Source organism: Kryptolebias marmoratus, linkage group LG11, assembly GCF_001649575.2.
Source record: "Kryptolebias marmoratus isolate JLee-2015 linkage group LG11, ASM164957v2, whole genome shotgun sequence".
NCBI classification, from domain to species: Eukaryota; Metazoa; Chordata; class Actinopteri; order Cyprinodontiformes; family Rivulidae; genus Kryptolebias; species Kryptolebias marmoratus.
The window spans coordinates 15,482,717-15,493,991 of NC_051440.1; positions in this window are offsets into that span (position 1 = coordinate 15,482,717).

Genomic DNA, 11,275 nt, shown 5'->3' on the forward strand with positions numbered 1-11,275 from the left:
GCTATCTTGTAAAATGTGTAACTAATAATGAAAACTATCTATGAATATATATTGCATTACAACAAATGAAAATCTTTGAACAAGCTAGGCTATATGTTGATTAAGATTTTTTTTTGTTTCCTTTTATATTTTTCTCCTGCATAATGTTGTTGGTTTTTGGTTCCCATGAAGCTCCTGCTGTGGGGTGTCGAGGTTGTGTCTGACTTATTGAGCTTTTGGTCTAATAACCAACTCAGACAGTAGAAGCTTTTTCCATTTTCAGTATTTTTTTTTTAACTGAGTGAAACAAAACATGGACAGGTACAGCAGTGCGTACAGGGCATCATTAACACACTAATTCTTTCCTCTTACCAAACTACAACTTCCTTAGAGCCCCTACCCAACATGCCATGCTTCCTTAAAGCGACAGGCTTGTCAAGTAACAGCATCCTACTGCTCAGTTGCAACAGACAACACTATCCCAATCACCTTACCGTCAACGACTTATGCTCTGGCATTCAGTTTGAATTGTAGTGGATTTTAGGCATTCTCTGACATATTGTTTTTTCCAAATTGCATTGACTACTGTGGAATTTTAGATGTCAAACTCTTAATTCAGATTCATTCATAGAATGACAAAGAAGTGTTGAAGTTTGACCTTAGGTGGCTGTTCCTATATTGCCATTATCAAACTGATAAATTATTATGATGTTTAAAGTGTTTTAATTAAAGTAGGTTGATATAAGCTAGTGTTGAGTTTTGTTGTAAGATAAACCATTTGAAAATGGTTAACAGCCACAGTCACAATGGTTAACATTAAGTCAGAATTTAGAAAAGTAAATAAAAAGTAACTATATGTAATTAGTTTCGCCACTTTGACATAGTAATTGAAATAGTTACACTGCAAGTTTTTCACTTTGCTAATGAGGAATTTGCCTTTCCTCTTGGAAATCCTACTCCCATTAAAATGCTAAGGAGTTGCAAATTTTTTGTGTTTTCTTACATTTAAAAAAGGATTTACACCATCATTGTCCAAAGGATTTTACAATTTTTTGGGGTCATTCTTGGGGGTTTGCCAAATCGGTTGAAAAGATAGGAAGCTTAGCAAAAAGAAAAGAGATATTTTTGACAGTGCTGATATCATTACTTTGAGAAACAAGTGGAAACAATGTGTTGACTGTTAGCTGAGGAGCAGCTCCACATTGTTGCATAGGGAGCACAAGTAGACTTTTTTTCAAAAACAAATTTCTTCCCTTTTCACTAGAAAACCTTTATAATTAAAGCAAGTCTAAAAATAACACTTTGTAAGTCAAGAGCCTGGCAAAATGGGGACCACTGGGGAGAAGAGAACTGAAAGTGCAGACATTACAAAGAATTAGCGGAGGAGCTGTTTAGGACAAGTGGACATTCAGCCTAGAATTGTGTTGAAGCCCCTTTGTAAAACAAACAAGCCATAAAACTTAGACTTCTTTCTAGTTATATAAAGGAAGTGAGATTTCTCTTCTTATACAGACAATAAACTATTTACAACCCGATTTGTATCCTAACCCAGCAGTTTGTCATGGATGCCAAGCATGGATATTTCAGTGTTTTTTTGTTTGAATGTGTGGATGAAGATAAATATATAAACAGAGAAAAACAATAGCAAGTAAAAAAAATCTCAAGACGTAAGAGGTAAGACAGGACCTTAGTCTTTAGTTCCTCTCGGTGTATAACATCAATGACATCTTTTTGCTCTTGATTTTTGTACCTAGCCAATGTTTAGTCCTGTTTCTTTTTATTCAGTGCTCTGGATCTCTCTCGGTTTGCAATAAACTTTTTTTTTCCTGCATCATCTCCTCACCTTCATTTGACTCCTCCTGTCCCAGTAACTCGAAATTAAATGTTTTTTTGCAAAATTCTACCATGATACCATCTTAATTTCTAACTGTATGTTCTGAAAAGTTGAAATAGTTTCTAAAATTAGTTTAAAAATTTTTTGGTGACAACATAAATTTCTAAAACCTTTGACCTTATCCATCGGCTTTAGATTTGTGGCGTGTGTTGGGATTAATATTTGCCTAATTTACAAAAGAAGTTAAAAAACTAAGCAAATATTGCTTATATCTTTGTTAAAAAATCTTAACACAATGTAAAATGTCCTATTGGAGCATGTTAACATTGTAGTTGTAGTATGACTGAAAAGCTATTTTCCATTAATAATATAATAAGGGAAATGTAATAGTGTTGAGCTTATTTAATTGGCAGCAAGTGACCAATGGTAAAGACTCTAATCCTTGACCATAAAAATATCAATTTTGTCTTGCTAGTGGCACACCCTAATTGAGGTTGTCCTTCATCCTCAGCACAGGGTGGGTGAACAAAATGCCAGATGTGTGTAGGTGACAAATACCTTTTTCTGCACCTCTGGAAAAAGATCATCTCAACAGCACCACACTCCCACAATACATCCACATGAAACAGGGCACCTTAGTCTGACACTTTCACATTTACCAACAACTTGTCACACAACATTTTTCTAGCCCTCGGTGTGGGTTTAGTAGACTTGAATGATGGGTTTAAAAATTGGTGGCTTGTTCCATTGTTAAGGACATCCTTTACGACTTCCAAGATTTCTGCTTACACTGGGTTTCAGCGAGGGGAAAAAAATATAACGACCTTTGTGGGAATTCATTTAATCTTCTCCACAGCAAAATTTGTTTTGTTTTTTTCCTTTTCTACTGATTACAAGTTTCTGCATAGGATAGTGACAGGTAAACTTCTATTTGTTAGGCCAATTTGTGAATTTGTCTTTTTGCATTAATTCGCCTCAGTTGTGGCAGTCCTTTAGTTGTTTTTTTGCAATGAACCCAATCAGGCAACTTGAAATCATGTTGATTCTTGTCTGAAACTAGTAGTTATTCTTTTTTTTGCAATTGTTTCTTGTATAACATTGTGGTATATCATTGAGCAACAAATAAAATACATTAAAACTCATTCCTCCTAGAAGTCTGAATATCTGAAAAGTAAAAAAATTATGTTCAGCCTTAATTACCATTAAACAGGGTTGTATTTGTCTTTTCCTAAATTGCTCCTGGATGTGTTATCTTAATATGTGCCATTATATATACTACTTGTATAACTTTAGTTGGGTAGAATTCATAAAAATCACTGCCTTGGTGTAAATGTAGAGTAAAAATAAAAGGCTCTGCTAAGCTTGCAGGGAAATTACAACATGACATGTTAACTGTTGCCTCTTAGGCAAGCATTTTCTGATAGACTCCCTGAAGTATGATTATTAAAGCCATGGTCTGCCACCGGAAACAAACTCACTGACACGCTGATAAAATCCCTGCCCCGTGTTTATGTCCCATTTTGCAAAGAAATCAGAAAAGGTAATCATGGATGGAAGCCGAGGTTAAGAAGCAATGTAACAGTCTATTAAGTTTAATATAGATATGTAGAATAAGCATATGCAGGAAGACATTAGCATAAATCTTGGTTACACACGAATGGTGCAGTGCACTCTATTCTCTCCCTGCAGCCTGGTCTAATGACAAATACTGTGAATGAACTATGCCAGCCTGCAGACTGCTCTCTTGAGCTTTCAATTAGCCCTTCTTCCAGTAGGTTTCCTCTGGACATCCATTCAGAATTATAGCAATATTCAGACTTCCTAACACTAAATATGATAAATTGGATTGACAAATTTACAACAGTTAATAATGAGTAGTTAAAATAATATATGATATGATGGTTTAAATCTTGACTGTGTTTATAAGACCTTTCCAAGCCTTGAATCTAAACATCAAGAAATTTTGATTCCAGTCCAAAACATGTCATGGCTGTCAGCTTGCATTTTAAGATGCAGGCAGAAGAGTGACTAATACTGACTCATCGTATACAACCTCGATGTCTTGTTAAAGGTTACTTAAGCATCACACAACTCCTCTCTCTTAACACCACAGGTATGAAACCATTTTAGAAAAGAAGTCAGTTAATTGACTTTAATGTTTCCTGAATTTTGTTATTTTGTAATGCTAAAAAACTCAGATTTTTATTTATTTTTTATCTAGAAAATAAGTGTTTATAGAAATAAATGTTTCCCTTCTCCTATTGGGTGAATTGTAATATTTTCTTTTTATTTTTGAGATAATGCAAAAAAGCTTGTCTAAAAAAAGGAAGAGATGTTTCCAGCTAAAAGTTCTGGAAATACTTTGCACAGCCCACACTTTGGCTGTTAGTCGATAATAAACTCAGCAGTGTTCTAAGAGTGGCAGGATAAAACACTGCAAATTTATGTTTCATTTGTTGCTTTTAAAAATTTATATGAATTTTTGCTATCCCTAAATTTGTTTTGCTCAAAATTACAGCAGTGTCCTTGTGAAAAAACAATGAAGTCCATTTTTCTTGATAAAATGAGGGTGAATCATCAGTTTGCAGTGTGAGTATGAACAGCTAACTGCCATAAATGTTATTATAAAAGTGATATATCACAGGTTAGAAACCTTGTATTCAAGTGGTTTGGCATTCAGTCTAGTGCCCTTAGGGGCTAATTGGATTGGTGTTTAGCAAGACCTGCAGATGAAGCCAAGATTACCATCATGCACCAAATTGTCTTTGTTTTTCTCTCTTGTCTCTATTCTCCCTTTCTTCCTTGGCTGCTTTTACCACTACCTCCCCCATCTGCACAGGCCATCGAAGGAGTCATGTATGCATACCTTTGTCCCTGTATGGGAGTAAGAAGAAATGATCTGGTATTAAATTTCAATAACACGTTTTCCCAGGTCCTCCAGAGTACAAGCAATCAAGGGTTAAATTGGATCTGTAACGTATGCTCGGTGACCCACAAATCGCTTACCCATCAAACAGACTCATTACGAGCCGGCAAGCAGATGAGTGTTTGTGAGACTTGCCTCTGAGCGGTGGGGATTGTGTGTATTACCGCTAACACGGCTGAGGTATTTAAATTTTGATTTTTTCGTAATGGGTTTTGACATGTTTCATTTCCTCAGGGGGAAGCGCTCGAGACCTCTGAAAGTAAATGTTGCTAAAAAGTCATCAAGGCAGAATATTAAAATGCCATCAAATAAGAATTTCACTAATGCGATGGGGCTTGGGCTTCAGGTACGCAGCGCTGGGGGTCAGAGGGGCTTGGTTCTGGGAGAAACACTATTTGTTCCCCTTGGCTGCCTTCTTTCCCTCTTAAATAAATTATTAAACTACTTCAGCCCCCTCCTCCTCCTTCCCTTTCCTTCTCTGTCCATCCACCTCTTGTGCCTGACATACCTTAGCCCTTGCTTTTGAAGTGAAAGGCCAGCAACTGTTGGGAGAACCAAAATAGCACATCTTTGACTGAAATGAGATCAGCTAACTATATTTTTCAAGCTTCTTCATTTATTTAGTCCAATGATATCGTCTTAAACAATTTAAAAACAGTATTAATTTGTATTAGTAGTGTTTGATAGCATAGTTTTCTACAATTTAAAGATCTATCACAATGCATGGAAACTTGTGTTTATAGAATACGATGTCCATGAGTTTCCATATGACAAGCTTTCTGTTGAAAGTGTTATTGCCAAACCTTAAACCAATGCATCACGGGTGGATTTTGTATTCCATGGGTACTCCTTTTGAGGCCATTACCAAGCTGACAACCCACCAGCTGTCACTAATTGCACACTAATGGGGTTTGGTGGTCTGATGGTTTGTCTGTGAGGGGCGTTCCAGTTCTACACTGGAGGTCCCTATGACTTGCCAAATCAAAGGGGACACATTTAAAAAAGGATGTCATGTTATTTCGTTAGATTACCTCTAACTGCACCTCTTACAATAACGACTAATTTCCAGGCAATGCACCGAGACACAAAGTTTCCTTGTGTGTATAATTAATCATAGATTATTTCATATTCACCTGACATTACCTTGTATTGTTTAAAAAAAGGGGGAAGATTGCTTCCTTGGTGGCAACAGCCATTATCATGCATGATATTTTCCATTCCTTGTCATTGAAATCTTTGCAGGAGACAAGAGGGGCTTGTGTCTGCCCTCTCCGTCAGCCAGCGCGCTAATAGATGTGAGAAGGTCATCTGGCATTAGTGGCAGAAGTACGTTAGCATTTGTGCTGAGCGTCTCTTGCCAGACTGTGTGCATGTTTGAAGGCGCTTGGACAAGCAGGCCCTTTCATGGTGATGAATGGCTTTTTTCAAGCGTTCTGCTCCCTAGTTATGAGAAGGGTGACCTGGTCATTGGACGACTTTATGAAGCTATAAAAAATGTATGTCAGTCTGCAGTCTCTAATGCCATCCCTAAACGGGAGAGGGGGAAGGGGTAGCCAGAATGGTAAAAAAGGCCATTTACCGTCATTCTAAATAGCTCTCCGACTGCCCTTCTCCACTTATCTGACAACGTCCTTGTCATCAAGACAATTTTTTATTCCCTTTTTTAATTTTTCCATTGTTTTATGGGCTTTATTTGAGTCAAATGTGAACATGCCAGTGTTTCCGTTCAGCATTCTACAGTTCAATGAGTTCAACTAGCTTGCAATTAGCATGTTGATGTAGTAATGTGAACGTAGTGCCATGAAATGTTTTGATCAAATTACAATGTATGTTGGAATAAACTTTATTTCATTTACTATTTATCAGTTTTGTTTAATACTGTGTAACTGATCCCAAATGTGTTTTACTACTACCCTAACCTTATCTAATAATTCAGACTTCCATGAGTAGGAGATGATGTTAGAGTACCGATCAGATCTCTCATGAGCCACAGTCTTCCTCCCAGCCCTCATGTGCCATACCTGGATGCCATTAATCACATTTGTCTTCTTTTTAATAAATATGCAAATTTATATTAGTCACATGGTGCTACAGCCTTTGTCTCATTAATAGATAATGAGCTTCTTTGTTGCACAATAAAGGTATTTAGATACAAAATTTTTAGCCTGTAAACTATGACATCAAGCAAATAACTGTTATTTGATATACTTGCTTTTGCTTACAAAGTTATATTTAGATTTTCCTAAAAGCTCTGTATTGCCCATAAACAGCATAATTTAAACTATGACAGTGCATATGATATTAACATTTATAGTCAGCAGTTACAATAGCACACTAGATCCATGTTCTCTTGTTCAGAGGAGAGTTACTGGGAATTTAGCAGCCTCGTTGGCTGACAAATGACGTTGTTGCACATTCCGGTTGTTCTTGATTTAATGGAGCAATATTTTCTTCCCAGTGTCAGGAGATTAAACAACACATGAGCATAGAGCCCATGTAACAAAGGGACATGCAAGAATTTGTGGCTCCCTGTTTTGTCTTTACAGCAGCCTTAATCCACAGTCTGTGCGGCTATCATTATTGCTCCAGTTGAGTCTGATGCAGAAGGAGCTGAGTTTCCAACATGTCCTCATCACTTCGATCACTGTCTTATTGTGGAGTTCAGAAATGTGCCACAAATACAGAACACTCAAGATATGCAGCAGGAGCTCTAATTTTCTGTCTGCATTGAAAAAAGTTAGTTGGATTACTAATTCAAAGATGCACCTAAAGAGCCAAGTTTTAGTCCACTGTTTTGATCACAAAAGCACACCAGTCTCTAAGTTTGTGCTGTGTGGTTAAGTGCAGCTTATTTTCCAAGGACTGAACATCGAAGAAGAAAAAAGCAATGCTATGTTTGATCTGTGCAGGTTAGCTTTAAGTCCTCATAGTTTGTTGTATAGCTCTTTTTTAATACCTCACAGCCTATAATCTTCCACAGAATGTTCAAGGTTGCTTTTAAATTCCAGCAATAACCCTTATTTGTAAAAGCTCCAAAAATATGTAGACAAAAACTTGTACTTTTCTCAAATGCAAGAATAGCCATTGTTTTCTTTTGTTTTGTTTTGTTTTGCTACCATTTTTGAATCAAAGTTTTCAAACTCATACCTAAGTTTTGCTGTAGAATCTCCCAGGTCTATAGGAGGACACTGAGATAAAACCTGAAGATGCATAAAAGAAACATGATCAATGTTTTATTCCATAAAAAGTCTGGCATTGTTTACATTTACAATTATATACTGTACCTGAGGATGATATGTAGTTGGCTATTTACCAATTTGCTGACATCCACTGGACATACTGGATAATATAGATTATATTTAATCTCTCTATAAATAAACAAATTATGACTAAGTCATGATTTGACTTACTTTGACTATTTAATAAATATACAACTGTTGTACAGTATGTGTGTGTGTTTATCTTTCTCATCAGGAAACCTTCAAAGAAATGCAATCATTGGAAAATTACCTTTGATAAACATCAGTCCTCTGGTATCTACAATGTAGCAGAATATTCAGAAGATTAGAACAAAAACAGTTTTTTTTCCGCCTGTTGTCAAAGCAGAAAGGCAAAAGTGAGATGTGGGGCGCTGAACTGGCGCTCTCTGTCTCTTGGTGAGCAATCAATCATGGGTCTCTCTGCAGTCTCTTTGATCTGAAAACAGCTGTAATCTGTGGTCATTGTTGCTGGAGTAGATTGTGTGCCAAACTATTACCATAACTGCCAGCCCAAATCAGAGAAATAATCTCATGGTTCTGGACACATGTGGTTCCTCTGCATTATTGATATGGTCATCTGAGAAAGAGTGGGGGATTATAAAACATAGTTCTATTTACAAAGGGAGATTGGCTTGGTCCTTGAGAGTGAGTGAGTGGGACAGGCACCTTTAGAAAGTGGGATATAGCCAAGTTCTGGAGCAAAAAAACAAATTTCCTGGCTCCTTTGGGGTCAGCTTACCCCACGGGCCTACTTCCTCTCTGCAAATGAGTCGCCAGAATACACAGTGGACTGATTTTTAAACTGCATATACACGTGCACCTGTAAAGGACATTGAAATATGTAAATGCATTGTTTTGTCTTTGGTTTCTCATTGGGTTCTTTGCCCTTTGTGACAAAATATGGCATGTATTTAGTCAAGAAGTCATTGTTTAGCACACATGTTTACCTCCATGAGGTTTCTGAATGCAACCACTTTTGTCTGATTAAATGAAATCCAGGAGTGTGACAAAAAAAAAAACAAAAAAAAACCTTTAACACAACATTGAATGTTTCGATTAGAACACACAGTTTTGCCTTGTGGGAAGGTTGTGAACCCGAGCAACCAATGCATGTTTATTTAGCAGCCCTGCAAATTCGCTGGGACTGTCCAGGTTTCAGTCAGTTAGCATGGCCAAATGAAAAAAAAAAAAAAAAATTCTGAAACTTAAATGCCATGCAAGTGTAGTAGAGGGACTTGAGAGGTTTGTTTCAACATTTCCCCAGGATGGATGATTATCTGCAACTATATGAAAACATAAAAGAAACGAAAGATTTAAATTTATGTCCTTAGGTTTTTAACATTCAGTTTATTATTTTCTAGGTTGCAAATGTTAACATGCTTGCTGCCTTGTTGTTTGATTACTGTTTTTTATTCTATTTTATGCTGGTGATGTTTAAAACTCTGGTTAGTTCTTTGTGGTAAGTTTTTTTTTTTTTTACCAATGAGCTCAAAATCTTGACTGGTAGTTATTATAAAGTTCCTTAGAAATATTACTTTAGTGTAAATAACAAACAAACAAAAACAGTATAGAAAGTAAAACAAAACAGCAAAGTCTGCATTGGTTTGAGGGACATCAGGAATTTTATCTACAGATGCCCAAAAGACAGCATTACATGCCACTCGCCAGACTTTCCTTTGTGGAAACATGTGGCTTTGTTGGCAAAGGGCAAAATTTGGCAAGATCCCGAGAAAACAATTACAAGTTCTGGCATATGGAAGAACAAATAGTTCTTCATTCGCTGCATCAGGTCTGCGCCATCTTCATGAACTAAAATAGAGACATGATGGATGTCTTGATGTCATTACTGGGCTGAAGCCAGGTAGTGCTAATGTGCTGCATGAGAGTTCAGTTCTTCTGTCTGCAGCATAATCTTCTGTCATTTAAACTTAAACATGTTTCAGTTTTTGTGTATTTGGTTACTTTTTCTTTGTGTGTTAATTTAAAAAAGTTATGAATCTGTGTGCAATCGAGGTCTCATGGACAAATCAATTGCTAACAGTAGTGGGAACTTTTATAATTACTAGCTAAGTAGTTGAAAATATATATTTTTTTACCTTTCATGTAGGGTTCAACATATATGATAATTTAAACATGGAGGTAAAACAATCGTTTTGGTTAAACTCTTTGTGTATGACTCAATAAGACATAAACTCATCACTGTTTTTGGTTGATTTTGAAAGAAACCAAATTTATTAAATCTTTATTATTAAGATTTCACTTTTATTTTAGTAATAATAAGTAAGAATTTGATCTTTTGATGTGGTTGCTTGTAAGCAAAGACTGCAGTAAAGTTGAGATGAAACAAATTAATAAATTATAAAAAAGGGGCACTTCAAATATCTATTAATGAAGAACAACACTGCTGTGGTGTCATAAAAGTATTTATAAACAACATTAGTCTCATTTTAGGACCCATCTATGACAAAAAGAACAGATGAGTGGACAGAAGCTGTGTTAGAAAGAGCAGACTGATGAGTCAACATAGTTTAGTTCTTGTTCATTCAGTTTAGGCATCATGATCAAGTCTGGTAATGGGGAACAAAATCTCTGTTTTCTGTGTCATAAAAATCTTATTAAACAATTGTGGGAATAAAATCAGTTGTATTACGACAAATCTAATAATAAGATAATATATTCTAATGTTTGTCACACTAAATGTAATTTAGAAATCAGTTTTGTGAGGCGTAATTGGTCTACTCTCTGACATCTGCTTTCAGCAGATTGTCTCATTATTGTCTCATCCGGCCTTGCTTTCTAAAGAATTCATTTGCAGACCACAGTAAAGCTGTCATTATTATCCTTGTTGATTTCATATTTTTCTTCATGGCTGTAACTGTATAAGCAGCAGCCAGCAGCTGAGGGACCGTGACCCCCTTCGATTCATAAATTACACCTGTTAGTTGACTCCCCCGTCATTTGTGAGTATACTCAGGCTTAAAGGTTAACAAAAGAGAAACAGGGTAAGCTCTGCTGCCGCTACAACAGATCAATGCCAAGTAAATAACCTTTTCTACCTTATTTCCTGACTCGTATTGATTTGTCTCTCCTTTCTCTGTCTGCTTTCTGCACTCTATTACTTCACATGCCACACCTCTGCTTTCAGCCTGCAACACCCCCATCAAATTTTTGGACCTCTAATGTGCTTTTTACAATAAAAAAATACAACATTTAGAAATGCTCCTATGTTCTTAGGCAAAAAGGGTTCATGATAAAACAATTTTAAAAAGGTAAAAA